The following is a 14,101-nucleotide window of genomic DNA, read 5'->3' as shown; positions in this document are numbered from 1 at the left end:
TTAGGGGCAATCAGGCAGGCGGGCGAACGGTTGGGAGGCAGCAGTACCGGATTGCAAGAAGGATGTCTGACTGCCCGTTTAGGCCTGATCCCACAGGGCAGTCGGACATCCCCTGAGGGGTCCCAGATTGGAGAGGATGCAGGCTGGGCTGAGGAATCCCCTACTACTCCCCCTGCATGAATTTTGTGCACCGGGCCACTAGTTTCTTTATAAACCTGCACTAAAATGTTCAGACTACATTAGTGCACATACATTATAAAGGGACACATATTTGGGAAGGTCTCACCCTTTCTTTAAGATCTGCATACAGTCACCTCCTCTGTGTCTCTCCTTCCTTAGTGGGATCATTTCCCTTAGTTATCATTTTCTCCTTTACCCTCAAGTTCTCTATGCCTCTTCAATTGACCCTGAGCATGAGCAATCTCGTATTATAGCTATCTTCTTTTGTGCATTTCCTCTGTCTGCAACTGGATCTTAAAAAACCAAGGTCAAGGACTTCCTCATGCTTCTTTTCTGTTTTGCTCTTGTTACTATTTCCTGCAGTCAGAAATTACTGAGTGTGTGCTTATTGGTGACGACTCTGGGGGCACAGGCCATGCATTTAGGCTGGAAGTGAGGCTTCATGAGCTACAGTGTGCCGGAAAGCCTGCAGGGAATTTCAGAGAGAGCTCCTCCAGGACTGTGAGGGACTTGGGGAAACTTCTGCTCTGGCCTGGAAACCATCTCTTCATTACAAAGGTGCAGAAGAGAACCTTTTTAGAAAATTCTGCCGTCTGAAGAGTGCTCATCCGTAGCTGAAATTTAGTCAGGAGGTGACAGAAGATGGGCATTCTCAAAATGCGGTCTGTTGATCAAGAGCATTAGCATCACCTGAGAGCTTGTTGGTACGAGAAACTCCTGTCCTATCCCGGACCTACTGAAGGGACCTCTGAATTCTAGTGAGATCCCTGGTGTCTCCCATGCACTCCAAAGTAGGAGAAGCAGTCACCTACACATCTTACACACGTCCCGCTCACTATTTTGGCCGCTTATACATAATTATTGGCCCTTCTTTATGCCTGACATTTGGAGATTGGTTTGGAAACTATCTTCAAGAAAAGTGCTTTCTACATGTCTTTTATACACAGCATGTTCATTTTTCTAAGGATTCATTAGGATAAAAGGAGAAAAATGAAAAGCAATATATCTCAAATAATATGAAAGAAAATTATTGCTGCTTGGCCTGTGTTTCATTCTAGAATTCAATATGTTACTCAAAAGGTCAAAGAATATATCTAATACATTCCCTAATATTCTGAGGAATGATAATGAAACTGTCCCAAAACCTATTTGAACATTATCTGCTGCCATTTAATCAAAGAAACTTAGATAACGTAACACTTTATATAATGAGTAGGCAAAACATTTTATATTAAAAATTCATTATCTTCTCAAATTAACCAAATGTCTTCATTCATGCTTTTTAGCATCAATTTACCTTTTTTATTTCTATATTGATTTTCCTCAGAAAAGTGAAGTTAGGATTTCTCATTAACTTAAGAAAAATGATTCTGAAGTTACCTAAAAAAATCTTCCAAATGGTATAGCTCACAAAGAAATAACATTATTCAATCACATTCAGAAAAAAATTTCCTTAAAATATGATGTATTATTGAGGAATATTTCTAATAGCAATTTGAATTTATAACTAGTATAATAAAATTAATCATGAAATATTGTCATCCTCCCCCAAAATGCTTAAACTTCTTACTATGGAGGGAGTTAAATGTAGGGTGTCTGTCCTCTGGTGGAGTGTACTTGAAAACAACATTTTTGTGGAGATATAAACTGAAGGACTATGTCTCATAGTACTGCTAACTCTTCCCCCTGAAAAAAACCTACCATTTACAGTTAATTAAATTTCCAGAGTTGGAATGTGTAGATTAAAAAGAATGTTTTATAAGTAGATATTACTCCTAAAAGATTCAAGTTTATTTTTAATAAATAAATCTGAAACTAATTTCTAAAATTAAAATTTGGTTGTGATGTAGATATATTATGAAATTTGGATAAATCCTCACTCTCAGTGCTCTCAGTGGCCAGGTAATTTCATAGCTATTGATGTATTACTATCTGGTTTCCCAATGAAGTGGTAGATTATAAATATAAATTGTATGTGGTTGCTTCATTGTTTGGGAAGTTTTGTTACAGAGAATCCTAACACTAAAATACTTGAGTCTTTTAAACATTTCATATATTCACTCATTAATATATTCATATTATGTTCCAGACACACTGCTCTAATTAGAAACTATTGGGTCAAATTTGCTACCCTACCATTTTTAAGGACTTTGATACATAACCTGAAATTGCCCTTCAGAAATGTTATTTCAAGAAACTCTCCTACCGTCAGAATATGAGGGACCCTGACTCTCACTATTATCAATAGTGAGGGCTTGAAAGATAAAAACATCTTAATTCATTATTGTTTATATTCCTGTTAAATATTTTTGTATTGTTTACACCATTCATCTTCTTTGGTGTAGTATTTTTTTTCCTTTGCCATTTTTGGAGCAATATTATATTACTACTAGAGGCCCGATGCACTAAATTCGTGCATGAGTAGGCCTTCCTTCCCCCAGTTGCCAGCACCAACTTCCCTCTGGCATTCGGCACCTGGGCTTCCCTGGCAGCCCCGGCTTCATCAGGAAAGACATCTGGTCTAATTAGCATATTACACTTTTATTATTATGGACAGTTATTTTTATTTGTTGTAATTGTTTCCCCTAATTTATAATTGTTTTTACTGTTAATTTTACTTTATTATAATCTTAATAACCAGATTATAACATTTGTATGTTATTATATATTAGAGGCCCAATGTACAAAAATTCGTGCAAGAGTAGGCCTTCCTTCCCCCGGCTGCTGGCACTGGCTTCCCTCGTCACCTGGGACCCGGGCTTCCCTCCTCTGGCTGCCAGCAGGCACACGGGACCTGGGCTGGCTTCCCTCGGGCCACCCGCAGCACCCAGGACCCGGGCTGGCTTTCCTCTGGCCCCAGCTTTGTCAAGAAGGACATCCAGAATGACGTCCGGAAGATGTCTGGTCTAATTAGCATATTACCCTTTTATTATTATAGATGTAAATATGTGATAAAACATTAATTTATTCAATCAAAGTTGTTTTTTTTTTACTCATTCTGAAATAATGAGAAAACTCTGTAGGCTGAGTATTTGCTCCAAGTCTGAAACTGAATGCTGTTTACTTGGACAAATCCCTGTTTTACAATCTTTAACTGAAAGACAGGCAAATACACCCAGGTCCAACTCCCAATTGCTAGTTGGCATTTTTTCCATTGTGACCCTACTGCCTGACCCTCCATGGACTGTGTGAAAACCAGTAGTCTAGGGCTCTGCAGAGTGTTGTTTGGGATATCCTCCTGGGTGGCGTGAAAGTAGCATTGCATCTTTTTTTATCTATACTTGCTCAATGTTATATGTAAAGACTTTTGTTGATGAACAAATGTGTAAAGGGGGTAAGGATAAATCATTTTTTACCACCTTAAAAATAATGTCAATGCCATTGATGGACATTGCAACTTTTATGGTTCATGTAGATCTTGGATTTCTGAGATAATGGGGAAGCAATAAAATATCCTATGATTTTTGTAATGCGATCAGACATTAACCACATAATGTAAAAAATAATATTCACTATGATAGTGATATGTTTTGCAAAGGAGAGATATAGGGTATTATGAGATTACTAAATAATAGTGATTAATTCTGAGATTTAATTCCCATGATTGCTTAGCTCATTGGCCTTTGACCTCTAAATTATACAATATGCCTTTATAAACAACTAGGAAGTGTAGACATCCTTATTTACTATAACTATCATAATGACTTTGATATATGGAAGTTTTGTTGGAATTGAAATTTAATGTTTGATTCCAATTAATTATCCCCTTTCTTTATCATCTATGCTAAGTATTACTTTCCAAAAATATCTTAAAATAATTTGTTTTAATGAAACCAATAATAAAAAAGCAAAGCAATGAGGACCAACTAAAAGGTATGTTGAAAAGTGAATGTAGAGCCTCAAAACCATTGACATGTGAATTAATAACTTCAATAATATAAGGAAAGGACTTTGATACATAACCTGAACTTGCCCTTCAGAAATGTTGTTTCAAGAAACTCTCCTACTGTCAGAATATGAGGGACCCTGACTCTCACTATTATCAATATTATATTTTCTGGGAGATGAAAGATGGCGGCGGTATAGGCAGACGCGTCCCAGGTCGTGTCCCTGAGCAAATGGAGTGAGCAGCTGAAACTAGTAACATCCACCCCGAATTGGCGAAATTCCTCAGCTGGCGAGACGGTTTGCAGCCGGGAAGAGCAGAACTCCCCTGGAAAGCAGATCCAAGCAACAGCAACCTCCTGAGCACCACACCCTCTGCTGAGGAACAGCAGCTGTACGTGAAACCTCGCCCCACCAGCCAGAAGAGCCACCACAGCTGTGAACAGCACCCACCAGAGGAGTTGCTGCCAACTGAAGAGCAGCTGCTACCGCAACCGCCTGAAGAGCAACCGCAGACCAAGGAGTCACTGCCACCAAGGGAGCAGCCACTGAACGACTCAACGTCTAGGTATGTCAGTGAGATCAAACATGGGTAGACAAAGAAACCCCCAAAGGAAAGAGAAGGAGGACTCTCCAGAAAAGCAGCTAAGTAATACAGAGGCATGCAACATGACAGAAAAAGAATTCAGAATAAGGGTCCTAGAGTGCATAAACCGGATGGAGGAAAAAATCGACAACCTCAGCAAGAAGCTAGAAGAAACAGATGAAAAAATCAACAACTTAAGTAAGACCCAAGAAGAAATGAAGAGTGATATAGCTGCAATGAAAAACTCCATTGAAAGTATCAACAGTAGACTAGGAGAAGCGGAGGACCGAATTAGTGATTTAGAAGACAAGGAAGCAAAACACACCCAAAACGTACTGCAATTGGAGAAAAAAATGAAAAGACAGGAGGAGAGCCTAAGGGAGCTTTGGGACAACATGAAACGAAACAACATACGAATAATAGGGGTACCAGAACAACAGAAGGATGAACAAGGATTAGAAAACCTATTAGAAGAAATAATATCAGAAAACTTCCCTGAGGTGGGGAAGAAAAAAGACACACAAGCCCAGAGAGTCCCAAACAAGGTGAACCCAAAAAGACCCACACCAAGACACATCATAATTACCATGGCAAATGTTCAGGACAAAGAGAGAATCTTACAGGCCGCAAGAGAGAGACGGAAAGTTACATACAAGGGATCTCCCATTAGATTGTCAAATGATTTCTCAACAGAAACACATCAGGCCAGAAAAGAATGGACGGAAATTTACAAAGTGATGCAAAGCAAAGGACTGAATCCAAGAATACTCTATCCAGCAAGGCTATCATTCAAACTTGAAGGGGAAATAAGAAGCTTCACAGACAAAAAAAGGCTAAGGGAGTTTATCACCACCAAGCCAGCAATGCAAGGAATGCTAAAGGGACTGGTATAAAAATAAGAAATAAAAAGCTCAGAAAGAAAACAGCCACACAAAAACAGAAATGCCTACAAACAAGTACCTTTCAATAATAACTTTAAACGTAAACGGACTAAATGCTCCAAACAAAAGACATCGAGTGGCTGAATGGACAAAAAAACATGACCCATACATCTGCTGTCTACAAGAAACCCACCTCATTAGAAGGGACTCACACAGACTGAAAGTGAAAGGATGGAAAAATATCTTTCAGGCAAATGGAAAGGAAAAGAAAGCTGGGGTAGCAATACTTATATCGGACAAAATAGACCTCAAAGTGAAGGCCATAACAAGAGATAAGGAAGGCCACTTCATAATACTAAAGGGATCAATACAACAAGAAGATATAATCCTGGTAAACATATATGCACCCAATGCAGGAGCACCCAAATTCATAAAAAAACTCCTGGAAGATATCAAAGGAGACATCGACAACAATACAATCATAGTAGGGGACTTTAATACACCACTGACAGCACTGGATAAGTCCTCTAGACAAATAATCAGCAAAGATACAGCAATCCTAAATGACTCACTAGATCAGATGGACTTAATAGACATCTTCAGAACACTTCACCCGAAAGCCAGGGAATATACATTCTACTCAAATGCTCATAGGACATATTCAAAAATAGACCATATATTGGGTCACAAGAAAAGTATCCCCAAATTCAAGAAAATTGAAATCATAAAAAGCATTTTCGCAGACCACGATGGCATAATATTAGAAATAAACTACAATAAAAACAACCCAAAATTCTCAAACACCTGGAAGCTGAATAGCATGCTATTAAATATTGATTGGGTTACCAATGAAATCAAAGAAGAAATTCGAAACATCCTGGAAACTAATGACAATGAAAACACAACAATCCAAAACCTATGGGACACAATGAAAGCAGTCCTGAGAGGGAAGTTTATAGCTCTACAGGCCTATCTCAAAAAACAAGAAAAAATGGTAGTAAATCATCTAACTCTACAACTCAAAGAATTAGAAAGAGAGCAACAAGAAAACCCCAGAGTGAGCAGAAGGAAGGAGATAATAAAGATTAGAGCAGAAATAAATGACATAGAGACCAAAAAAACAATACAGAAAATCAATGAAACCAAGAGCTGGTTCTTTGAAAGGATAAACAAGATTGACAAACCTCTAGCCAGACTCACCAAGAAGCAAAGAGAGAGGACCCAAATAAACAAAATCAGAAACGATAGAGGCGAAATAACAACAGACCCCACAGAAATACAAATGATTGTTAAAAAATACTATGGACAGCTCTACTCCAACAAACTAGACAACCTGGAGGAAATGGACAAATTCCTAGAAAAATACAACATTCCAAAACTCAATCAGGAAGAATCTAAAAATCTCAACAGGCCAATAACTATGGAAGAAATTGAAGCAGTCATCAAAAAGCTTCCAGCAAACAAAAGCCCAGGACCAGACGGCTTCACAGGGGAGTTTTACCAAACATTCAAGGAAGAACTAAAACCTATCCTCCTCAGACTACTACAAAACATTCAAGAGGAAGGAACACTTCCAAGCTCATTCTATGAAGCCAGCATCACCCTAATACCAAAACCAGGTAAAGACAACACAATGAAAGAGAATTACAGGCCAATATCCCTCATGAACATAGATGCCAAAATCCTCAACAAAATCTTAGCAAATCGGATCCAGCAGTACATCAGAAAGATCATACACCATGACCAAGTAGGATTTATCCCAGGGATGCAAGGATGGTACAATATCCGCAAATCAATAAACGTGATACATCACATAAACAAATTGAAAGAAAAAAACCACATGGTCATATCAATTGATGCAGAAAAAGCATTTGACAAAATTCAACACCCATTTTTGATAAAAGCTCTCAGCAAGGTGGGAGTAGAAGGATCATACCTCAACATAATAAAAGCCATATATGACAGGCCCACAGCCAACATCATACTCAATGGACAAAAACTAACACCATTTCCCCTAAGAACAGGAACAAGACAGGGATGCCCCCTCTCACCACTCCTGTTCAACATAGTACTGGAAGTGTTAGCCATTGCAATTCGGCAAGAAGAAGAAATAAAAGGCATCCAAATTGGAAAAGAGGAAGTAAAACTGTCCTTATTTGCAGACGACATGATATTATACATACAAAACCCTAGAGACTCCATCAAAAAGCTACTGGACTTAATACATGAATTTGGCAATGTAGCAGGATACAAAATTAACCCCAAGAAATCCGAGGCATTTCTATACACCAATAGTGAACTTTCAGAAAGAGAGATTATAAAAACAATCCCGTTTACCATCGCACCAAAAAAATTAAGCTACCTAGGAATAAACTTAACTAAAGAGGTAAAAGACCTCTACTCAGAAAACTACAGGACGTTGAAAAAAGATATAGAGGAAGACATAAACAGATGGAAGAACATACCGTGTTCATGGATTGGTAGAATCAACATCATTAAAATGTCCATACTACCCAAAGCAATCTATAAATTCAACGCACTTCCCATTAAAATACCAACGGCATACTTCAGAGATCTAGAACGAACTCTCCAAAAATTCATCTGGAATAAAAAAAGACCTCGAATAGCTGCAGCAATCCTGAAAAAGACCAAAGTAGGTGGGATCTCAATACCAGATATCAAGATGTATTACAAAGCCACTGTTCTCAAAACTGCCTGGTACTGGCACAAGAATAGGCATATAGATCAATGGAATAGAATAGAGAGCCCAGAAATCGGCCCGAACCAATATGCTCAATTAATATTTGACAAAGGAGGCAAGAACATACAATGGAGCCAAGATAGTCTCTTCAATAAATGGTGCTGGGAAAATTGGACAGATATATGCAAGAAAATGAAACTAGACCACCAACTTACACCATACACAAAAATAAACTCAAAATGGATAAAGGACTTAAATGTACGACAGGAAACCATAAAAATTCTAGAAGAATCCAAAGGCAACAAAATCTCAGACATGTGCCGAAGCAATTTCTTCACTGATACAGCTCCTAGGGCACTTGAAACGAAAGAGAAAATGAACAAATGGGACTACATCAAAATAAAAAGCTTCTGCACAGCAAAAGAAACCATCAACAAAACAACGAGAAAACCCACTGTGTGGGAAAACATATTTGCCAATGTCATATCTGATAAGGGCCTAATCTCCAAAATTTATAGGGAACTCATACAACTTAACAAAAGGAAGATAAACAATCCAATCAAAAAATGGGCAAAGGACCTAAATAGACACCTTTCAAAAGAGGACATTCAGAAAGCCAAGAGACATATGAAAACATGCTCAAAGTCACTAATCATCCGAGAGATGCAAATCAAAACAACAATGAGGTACCATCTCACACCTGTCAGACTGGCTATCATCAACAAATCAACAAACGACAAGTGCTGGAGAGGATGTGGAGAAAAAGGAACACTTGTGCACTGCTGGTGGGAATGCAGACTGGTGCAGCCACTATGGAAGACAGTATGGAGTTTCCTTAAAAAACTGAAAATGGAACTCCCATTTGACCCTGTGATCCCACTTCTAGGACTATATCCCAAGAAACCAGAAACACCAATCAGAAAGGATATATGCACCCCTATGTCCATAGCAGCACAATTCACCATAGCTAAGATCTGGAAACAGCCTAAGTGCCCATCAGTAGATGAATGGATTAGAAAACTGTGGTACATCTACACGATGGAATACTATGCTGCTCTAAAAAGGAAGGAACTATTACCATTTGCAACGTCATGGATGGAACTGGAGAGCATTATGCTAAGTGAAATAAGCCAGTCAATGAAGGAAAAATACCACATGATCTCACTCATTCATGGATAATAGAGACCATTATAAACTTTTGAACAATAATAGATACAGAGGCAGAGCTGCCTCGAACAGATTGTCAAACTGCAGCAGGAAGGCCGGGGAGGGTTGCGGGGCAGGAGGTAGGGGGGTAAGAGATCAACTAAAGGACTTGTATGCATGCATATAAGCATAACCAGTGGACATAAGACATTGGGGGATAGGGGAGGCTAGGGGACTGTCTAGGGCGGGGGGATAAAATGGACACATATGTAATACCCTTTGTAATACTTTAAGCAATAAAAATAAATAAATAAATAAATAAATAAATAAATAAATACAGTTCCTCAAAAAAAAAATATTATATTTTCTTATATAAGGAAATGTTATATTTCCTATATAAATGTGGAAATTTTCATTGGCATTTAAGGTAACTAGAATTACAATAGCATTTTTATTGTCATGTTCACTTTGATCAATAGAAAAAATTCAGGTATTTTTTCTATTCCACTCTTATTTATATATTGTACTTATCAAATACTTATGATGAGTGACTTTTCCCATTTTATACTTCTAAGTGCTGGTGTGAAGTCTATTTTAAGTCTGACCAATTTTAAGTCTGTGTGGTGGTCATCATTTTAGGAGACATATTGCCCTATTTGTTAAATATGAGTATAAAATTTTACAATACTTTTTATGCTACCATAAGAATATTATTTTTACTATCTCCTGGTGCTATGCTTCAACAAAAATAGTAGGAACTCAGTAAATATTATAAATAAGTGACTAAATACTTTTCATGTCTTCCCCTTCCAATTTAAGGGATATAACGGCAAGTAGAAGCTAAAGTAAATGCAACTGATACTTAATGTTTTGATTATAGGAAGAAAAAAATGATGCCACATTTTAAAAGTGTTATTTGCTGAATTGATTCAAATTTAGAGTAGATGTGAAATAGTCATATGGATTCAAAATTAGCTCCAAGACTATAAATAAAGCATAAGAATGAACCAAAACTGTAGGAGGTGTTTAGGGGGTGCAATAGAAGGTGGTTTTAGTGTTGATTATTTTTAACATTTATCATTTATTAATGATTCAAAGAGAATCTGTGAATAGCACATTGAGGAACTTTACAGCCTGTGCTAAACTGGGAGGTGTTGCAAGCAACAGAAACTGAGAAATATAATTGACCTAATAAACATCAATAATATAAGGAATTTTATTATTCTCAGTTCAAAGATACATATGTTGAAAATAAAAAATACAGCATTTATATAAATAAAAAGATTGATGAATTGTTGGGAGACAGATGGTATTTAATATTTCTAGAATGAGGGCTCAGTGCTTTTCATGGCAACTTGTCCCTGTGGCCCTGTTTTTCTTCCTTATCACCTACATAGCACTGATGCTCATCTCAAACTGTTCCCTTATCATCTGACTGCATTTTTCTTAAAAACCAGCTAATCACAAAATCAATGGGGATTAACATGTTAAAACTATTTATCTTTAGGCCTCTATAGCACGGTGGGTAAGGGTACAAACTGGAGTCAGATTGCATATTTGATTTATGGCTTCACCACTAGCTATATAATCAGGGCTAGGTAACTTATTCTCTTTTGCCCCAGTTTTCTAATATGTATAATGAGATACTCATAATGTCTATTATTGTGAAAATGTGTAAAGTGCCTGACACATAGAAATACTATCTATATTAGCTACTAATACTGCTATTATTAATTTCATCATGACTTTATATGCACCTTATAGATACTGAATAAACAAGATTTGCTAAGACTTCATGTCTAAGGAGAAATATGATAGATAATTATTTTTCAGGCTTTGAAACTCCCCTAAGTGAAGAGTTTCTCCCAGGTATCAAGCCTCTTCTGTGATGTTTTAAAGTACAAGCATGTAAGTATCCTCTGGTTGAATTAAAATTGCTTTTAGAATTGTGATATTTTAAACATCTAGTTCTCTTTTTCAATTAGAGAAAAATTATTATCTAATTGAGTATTGGGTCATGTGATCATTTATATCACACCTAGACTTGGCAGAGCATAATTTAATGTGCCATCAGGCAGGCAGGCAGGCAGATGCTCTGATACCATGAGAGCTAGATTGGGCAAAGAGGCATTATTCTTTCCTGATGGGCATTCAGAGGGAGAAAAAAAAAATGAATGACTTTTTCTATTAAGTTGTTACTGACCATAATGTAGATAAGTGAAACTGTGGAGTAAAATCAAAGCTAAATAATATAGAATGTTTATATACCTTTATCTGGTATCGATGCAATCTGTCAGATGACAGCAAGAAAAAATGATAAAGAGGAATCAAATTCAAATTTAATGCCACTTATTTATATATCTATGCCCATTTTGCTATCAGAAATAAACCTGAAAGCTTCCAGGTGACTAAATGTCAATGGGAGGAAAGGTAATATTTCTTCTCCTTGTGATCCTAATGAGAAAAGCTCTCTTCTTTGGCCACCCAGGATCCAAATAATACAGATAAATTAGTCTAGCGATGTGCAGTTAAAACTGATTAAAGAAATAGATGATGAGTTTACACATAAAACTTTGTAAGAAATGAGGAATGAGGAACATGAAAACAGGCTAGGCTGTCTACCTAACACGAATGTGGTAGCAGAATCATTTAGCTGAAGGTTGGAGGCAATACCAGAAATAAAATAAACATGACCTGATTATCAAAACAGGTTCCTGACTGTGAGGATAATTTGGTGGTGGGAATCTTATTAAAAGAAATTGGGACAACTCTGGGATATGAGCCCTTTAAAAGTAGAAGAACCTTCACTTTCCACCCAAACAGAACACAAAGCAGTGACTGCATATGAGGACCCAATCTCCCCCCTCCCCACCTCCATCTCTCTCTCTCTCTCTCTCTCTCTCTCTCTCTCTCTCTCTCTCTCCCTCCACCTCATCTCTCTCTCTCTCTCTCTCTCTCTCTCTCTCTCTCTCTCTCTCTCTCTCTCCCTCTCTCTCTCCTCCCTCTGCAGTGGGGGTGACAAATGGAAGAATGGTGACAAACATTTACCAAGAAGTTGGAAAAATAGGTGGCCTTTCCACATTTTTTGTTTTACATTAATCATAACTTAGCAAACAAGAAGTAAAGAGATAAATGAGAGTAAGTGCCTGGTGTGCTAGAAATTTTGGTTTTAGTCTTTGATAACTTTATTCTGCAGCTGTTACCTCACCCCTCAGAAAACTTGAGAGGAGTTGACACTTATGTAAGTTCTATAAAATCATAGGAATAAGCATAAAAAAGAAAAGTGCTCACAAATTTATTCCAGCCTAATTTTCCTCAAAAATGCTTCCAGAATGGTATTCTCTGGAGAAAACAAGTTGTTGCTTTTTTCTTTTATTATTATAATTCCTCAATTTTAGTTTTTCTACCTAACTAAAGTCCAGACTTCCCAGCATCCTTTCCTTATGTTCTGAGCTTCCTTCTGTCCTCTTCTAGATAATTAGATTGTACTCAAGATGTTGAGGGCAGGAACAGCCATCTTGTACCATGAGTTAGAAACCATATTTTGAAGGTGATAGAGCCACAAGAGGGAGGAAATATGTGGAGGAAAACCTCCATACTATCTTGTATCAGAGAGAAAAATAAACTTTTCTCTTTTTAGCTTGTCATCTCATTAGTCCAAATGACATCATAACAAACATATACTTCTAAAATCCAATAAAGTCAGTTCTCTTCACTGTAAAATAAGGATAATAATATTACTTATCCAGAGCTGTTAAATGAGATAATCCCTTTAAAGTACTCAGTATCACATCTAACATACTATTCACTCAAATAATGCTGCTATATATTTAATTGTTTAAAACAATGGATGCTTTTGTGACAAATCTTCAATATCTCACTCTCTTGACCTTACATACAGTTACTTGACTAATTCAAGTTCGAGTCAGTCCAGCCATAGGCTGGACTGACTACACCCAAAAGCCACGCCCACAAGCCACGCCCACAAGCCACTCAGGAGCAAATATGCAAATTAACCCAACTAAGATGGTGGCGGCCATGGAGCTGGGAGCATTGCCACTGGCAATGGAGGAAGCCAAGCTTCCTGCCTGTTCTGCTGGCCCTGAGCTCCTCTCAAGGCTACAAAGTTTCCATTATAGAAGATAAATAAATCCCAGATACCTGCTTCCAGCCCGCAGCCATGGCCAGCCTGAAAATGGCCCTCAGCCCCTCACCCAGGCTGGCCAGGCACCCCAGTGGGGACCCCCACCCTGAAGGGTCTGTGGCTAGTCTGAAAATAGTCCTCAGCCCCTCACCCAGGCTGGCCAGGCACCCCAGTGGGGACCCCGGCCCTGAAGGGGGTGTGGCCAGCCTGCAAACACCCATCAACCCCTTACCCAGGCTGGCCAGGCACCCCAGCGGGACCCCCCATCCTGATCCAGGACACCCTTCAGGGCAAACCAACTGGCCCCCACCCGTGCACCAGGCCTCTATCCTATATAATAAAAGGGTAATATGCAAATAGACCCTAACAGCAGAATGACTGGGAAAGACTGGTCACTATGACACACACTGACCACCAGGGGGCAGACACTCAATGCAGGAGCTGCCCCCTGGTGGTCAGTGTGCTTCCACAGGGGGAGCTCTGCTCAGCCACAAGCCAGGCTGAAGGCTGCCAGCACAGCGGTGGTGGTGGAAGCCTCTCCCGCCTCCTCAGCAGTGCTAAGGATGTCCGACTGCAGC

The sequence above is a fragment of the Myotis myotis genome, unplaced genomic scaffold (genome assembly GCF_014108235.1).
Source record: "Myotis myotis isolate mMyoMyo1 unplaced genomic scaffold, mMyoMyo1.p scaffold_m19_p_5, whole genome shotgun sequence".
NCBI classification, from domain to species: domain Eukaryota; kingdom Metazoa; phylum Chordata; class Mammalia; order Chiroptera; family Vespertilionidae; genus Myotis; species Myotis myotis.
The sequence above is the reverse complement of the archived record's forward strand: the minus strand, read 5'-3'. Positions refer to the sequence as shown.